A 6586-nucleotide genomic window follows, 5' to 3' on the forward strand; every position below is an offset into this window, starting at 1 on the left:
AAAAAAAAAGAAGAAGGTAGCGGGAGGGGAAGAATGAAGCGGGGGAATCGGAGGGGTAGACGAACCATGAGAATCGATGGACTCTGAAAAACAAACAGGGTTCTAGAGGGGAGGGGTGGGGGCATGGGTTAGCCTGGTGGTGGATATTGAGGAGGGCACATTCTGCATGGAGCACTGGGTGTTATGCACAAACAATGAATCATGGAACACTTCATCTAAAACTAATGATGCAATGTATGGGGATTAAAATAAGAATAAATAAAAAACTAATGATGTAATGTATGGTCATTAACATAACATAATTAAAAAAAAAACTAGAGAAATCTCAAATAACAATTTAACTTTATACCTAGTAGAATTAGAAAAAGAAGAAGAAACAAAGCCCAAAGTTAGTAGAAGCAAGGAAATAATAAAGATCAGAGTGGAAATAAATGAAATAGAGACTGAAAAGACAATAGAATAAACAAAACTAAAAGCTGTTCTTTGAAAAGATTTTTAAAAATGACAAACCTTTAGCTAGATTCTCAAAGGAAAAAAAAGAGAGAGGAATCAAATCAGAAATGAAAGAGAAAAAGTTATAACTGACACCAAACAAACATAAGAGATCATAAGAGTCTAGTATAAACAATTATATGCCAACAAACTGGACAAACTAGAATAAATAGATGAATTCCTAAAAGCTCACAATTATCCAAGATTGAATCATGAGGAAATGGTAAATCTGAATAGACTGATTACTAGTAAGGAGATTGAATCAGTAATCAAAAAACTCCCAACAAACAAAAATCAGGACCAAATATTCAAAGAAGATTTAATAACTATCCTTCTCAAATTCTTCCAAAAAATTTAAGGGAAAGGAAAACTTCCAAACTGATTCTACAAGACCAGCATTACTCTGATACCAAAACCAGACAAGGATACCGCACACAAAAAAAATTACAGCCCAATATCCCTGGTGAACATAGATGCAAAACCTCTCAACAAAATATTAGCAAACCAAATTCAACAATCCATTAAATGGATCAGGTGTCATGATTAAGTGGGATTTATTCCAGGGATATAAGAATGATTGAACAACCACAAATAAATCAACATGGGGATATACCACATTAACAAAATGAAGATAAAAATCATATGATCATCTCATTAGATGCAGGAAAAGCATTTAACAAAATTCAATATCGACTTATGATAAAAACTCTCAACAAAGTGGGTATACCTCAATATAATAAAGACAGTACATGACAAACCCACATCTCATATCATAATCAATAGTGAAAAGCTGAAAGCTTTGCCTCTCACATAAGGTACAAGTTAAGGGTGCCCACCCACCCCCATTTAAAATAGTATTGGAAGTCCTAGCCCTTGCAATTAGTCAAGAAAAGAAAATAAAAGTTATACAAACTAGAAAGAAAAAAGTTAAACTTATTATTTACAGATAACATGATACTATATATAGAAAACCCTAAAGACTCCACGAAAACAATAAAAACAAACAAACAAAAAACCCAAAAAACTACTAGAAGTTGCAGGATACAAAATTTATATACAAAAATTTCTTGTGTTTCTATATGCCAATAACAAACTATCAAAGTAATTAAGAAAATAATCCCATTTACAGTCATATCAAAAAGAATAAAAGAGCTAGAAATTTAACCAAGGAGGTGAAAAACCTGTACACTGAAAATTATAAGGCAGTGATGAAAGAAATTGAAGATACAGATAAATAAAATGAATTTTAGGGTCATGAGTTGAAAAAATTCAATATTTTAAAATGTCCATAATACCCAAAGCAATCTACAGATTCAATGCAATCCCTCTCAAAATTACAATGGCACTTTTTTTTACAGAACTAGAAGAAATAATTATAAAATTTGTGTAGAACCACAAAAGACCCCAAATAGGCAAAACAATCTTTAGATAGAAGAGCAAAGTTGAAAGTATCATGTCCCTGATATCAAACTATACTACAAAGCTATAATAATCAAAACACTATAGTACTGACACAAAAACAGACACATGGATCAATGAAACAGAATAGAGAGCCTCAAAATAAATCCACGTATATATGGTCAATTGATTTTTGACAAGGGAGGCAATGATATACAATGGTAAAAGGACTGTCTCTTCAATAAATGGTGTTGAGAAAACTGAACTGCTAAATGCAAAAAAATGAAACTGGACCACTATCTCGCACCATATACAAAAATTAATTCAAATGGATTGAAAACTTGTATGTAACACCTGAAACCATAGAACTCTTAGAAGAAAACATAGGCAGTAAGCTCATTAACTTAACGATTTTTTTTCATCTGACTCCAAAAGCAAGGGAAACAAAACAAAAATAAACAATTGGGACTAAATCAAACTAAAAAACTGCACAGTGAAGGAAACCATCAAGAAAACAAAAGGCAACTTACTAAATGAAAGTATTTGCAAATCATATATCCAATGAGGGTTTAATATCTAAAATATATAAATAACTCATGCAACTCAATAACAAAAAAAATCAAACCATCTGATTAAAAAGTATGCAGAGGACTTATTTTTCCAAAGGGGACATACATATAACCAGCAGGAACATGATAAGATGTTCAACATCACTATTATCAGGAAAATACAAACCAAAACCACAAAGAAATACCATCTTATACATGTCAGAATGGCTATCATCCATGAGTCAAGAGATAACAAGTGTTGATGAGGATGTGGAAAAAGGTAAACCTCATGCACTGTCACTGTCGGTAAGAATTTAGATTGTATTGCCACTATGGAAAACAGTATGGGGGTTTCTCAAAAAATTAAAAATAGATCCAGCAATTCTACTACTGTGTATCTATCTGAAGAAAACAGAAACAGTAATTCAAAAAGATATATGAGCCCTCATGTTCATTGCAGCATTATTTACAATAGCCAAGATATGGAAACAACTTAAGTGTCTATCATTTGATGAATGGATAAATAATATGTGGGGTGTATGTGTATACACACACACACACACACACCAGAATGCTAGTCAGCCATAAAAAAAAAAAATGACTCTTGTTATTTATGACATGAATGGACCTTGAGAGTATTATGCTAAGTGAAAATAAATTATACAGAGAGAAATAACGCATAATTACACTTATATCTCTAATCTAAACCAAACAAATAAAAAACCAAAACCAAACTCAGACTGATTGGTACAAAGAACAGATTGGTGGTTGCCAAAGTGGGGGAGGGTTGGGGGAGCAAAATGGGTAAAGGGAATCAAGAAGTACAAACTTGCAGTTATAAAATAAATAAGTCCTTGGGTTTTAATGTATAGCATGGGAAATATAGCGATAATACCGTGTTAACATTGTAAGATGACAGATGGTAACTAGACTTACTGTGGTGATCATTTTGCAATGTATACAAATGTTGAATCACCATGTTTTACACCTGAAACTAATATAATATTGTATGTCAGTTATAATCCAATAAAAAAGTGGAAAGACTACAGAAAACAAATTCAATTGTTTTTATTTTACTTCTCGATACATGTACATAATACCAATACACTATGGAAGTGGAAGACTTTCATACATACTTATCTTGTACTTACCTTGAGAGTCTTGTTGACCTTCTATCCATTAGCTGATCTCCTGTTCATTATGAGTCCAATTCACTTTTATGCTCCAAGAGCATCACAGACACTATATTTGAATGGGGTGGCTAGGAGTGGTGGACACCCATATTGCACTTATCTCCTCTGCTTATATGCATGCTCCAGTGTACCATCAGACTTTACTTACAAAACCCAAGTTCCAAGGAAAAAAATATTAAGAACTTTAAGATGACAATAGCAGAATATTAAGCAACCATTAAGCCCTTCTGAGCATGATACTCTGTGTGACCATACAGGTCCCACCCTTGGGAAGTCTCATCTAACTCAGGTGGGGATGATGAGAAGGAAGTGATATGCTGACTTTTTTTGTTATTTCTGCTTTCCAATTTTCCATCAGTCCCACCTATTGCTCAATGATACTGGGAATACAGCTAGTAAGGGATTTTGGCAAACAAAGTTTGCAGGTATCAGACTCTAGCAAAACAGAGCAGAGAAGAATGGGAAACAGATAACTGCCACATGGACCCTGACAGATAAAGATAGAAATTTTCATTCATTTTTTACATAGTCTAAATGCTGCTATTTCTTCATGGTAGTAATAAATTTTCTGGAATCTGTATTTTTACTATATGCTAAGTATATAGTATTTAAAATAAACACATTTAAGTGTGGAATAACTATGCCAAAAATAATAAAATAATTTTCTATTAAAGACAATTGTTCATTTATAAAATTTCAGTAAGCTACCTCGTGAAAATGGTACTAATTTATCAAATTTGGGATATTAATAAAATACTCTACCTTGGACATACAGAATTCCCATTTGATTGTAAAATGTATTTTCATTTACTTTATGCTCTTGCCTCTTATTATTTTGCTGTGTGATAATGATATACATAGGCAAAGTCAGTTTGGGTCTGAAATGTGGTCTTCTTTGCAAACTTTTCTTACTTTGAATTATCAAAGTGAATGACATGCTTCTAGAGTTTAGCATGTAAGAAAGTATCTGCATAATATTATTGATATCTCATCGAATTTTTTTTCTGGTGATAACAGACTTTGCTTCACGGGGTAATCCGCTGCAGTTTTAGAGTTGTTAGAAGGCTAATATTTTATATAGGCCAATGTACATAGTTTTCATAATGAAATTTACTTGAGCTCAAATTCCATTTCAGCTATTTAGTGTCCTTGGACAACTTGATTAGCATGTTTGAATTTAGTTTTATTCTTTGTAAAATAGGGATTATAATATTTACCACATAGGACTAGTATTAAGTAGAAATGAAATAATATTTGTATGTTTTCTGGTACATAATATGTATAACTAGTGTGTTGAACAACAATGTTGTATGTCTTGTAACAAAAATGTACTTCTGTTTATCCCATTATTCCTTTAAACTTAATTCAGTGAGGATCATTTTCATTGCTCATTGACATGCCTATATCTTTGATGTTTACTTTCAGGAAACAGAAGGGTCTTTAATTACTTTAAGTCACAAATACACCCTCAATTATGGAATTATATAGTTCCATTTATAGTCTAAATTTCAACTTAATTTAGCATTAAATATTCATTTCCTCTGCTCAGAAGCCTGCCCATAGAACACTGACTGGTTTCCCCTCCCCTTACCTCCATAATTCACAAATGTCATTTTGGATTTGGTCAGCATTAAAGCAAGGGAAAGAGAGCTAAGGCATTTACACAGTTTACTTGAGCTAGTAGTACCTTTGTAACCTGACTTGGTGTTCTTTGGGGTCTTAGGAAGCTTCCTGTTGAAACCTCACAGCCAGAAGTTCATTAGGCCAGGGTGATGCATTTCTATCCTGGGTGAATGCTCCACTCCTGCCTCCACTTATAGACAACCATCAATAAAATCCTAGCCTCTTTGGGCTGAAATTGCTAGACTCTTCAGGCAGCCCTCTTGCTCTCACATCGATACCTTCTCTGATGTGAACTATGGCTCATTCTTGAGGAACACTGTGGTATTCCTAACCCGAAGACCCTGTCGGTCGAAGGAGGTATATCTACCCTATTCCTGAAATCTCCTATCTCCACCTTTCTATTGCACCCTAGATCTTCTAACAGAAGTCATAATCTGTTCAAGCACTGGTGCTATGGCTTTTCCAATGTTGAAGCAGGCACCTATTATCTGTGTATCCCAACTGCAGAATATATAATTCAATGTATTTTAGGGACCCACCTTGAGATCCATTAATGACTAGGGTTCAAAGATAGTATCATGTATTCTTACCCTAAAGCTGTGGAGGGGTTGAGTGAGGCAAAGTGTGGGTCTGCGACTATAACAACTGCTTTTTCCAAAGAAGTCTCTTTATCAATCATCCTTCATGCTAATCTTTCAAAACTTTTTCATTCTTAGAATTAAAGAGGAAATTCAAGAATTATAGAACAAGTTCTCTTCCCTTTTAATCTATTGAAAGTTTTGCATATGTTGGTATTTCTGTTTTATACTTACTTAGGTACACTGATACCTATTTTTGGTTGGTTTGTTTCCTCAGAAATTTAGGCTGAAAGACCCCTTTCTAAGATCATATTCATGAGCAATCAAGGGTATTACTCTCCTACTCCATACTAAGTAAAAAAGTGACTCATGTCTTCCTTTGGCCTTATTTCTATCACTTAGTACTTTGTTGAAGATGTTGAAATTTGAGAATAATTATGGTGTTGAATTAAAATGCTGAATGAAGGGGGGGAAATCGGAGGGGGAGATGAACCATGAGAGATGATGGACTCTGAAAAACAACCTCTAGAGGGGAGGGGGTGGGAGGATAGGTTAGCCTGGTGATGGGTATTAAAGAGGGCATGTTCTGCATGGAGCACTGGGTGTTATATGCAAACAATGAATCATGGAACACTACATCAAAAACTAATGAGGTAATATATGGTGATTAACATAACATAATAATAAAAAATAAAATTATAAAAAAAATAAAATGCTGTTTTCTTATAACACTGGGCCATGAAATTCAGTACCT

This window comes from Neomonachus schauinslandi, chromosome 11, assembly GCF_002201575.2.
Source record: "Neomonachus schauinslandi chromosome 11, ASM220157v2, whole genome shotgun sequence".
Classification (NCBI taxonomy): Eukaryota; Metazoa; Chordata; class Mammalia; order Carnivora; family Phocidae; genus Neomonachus; species Neomonachus schauinslandi.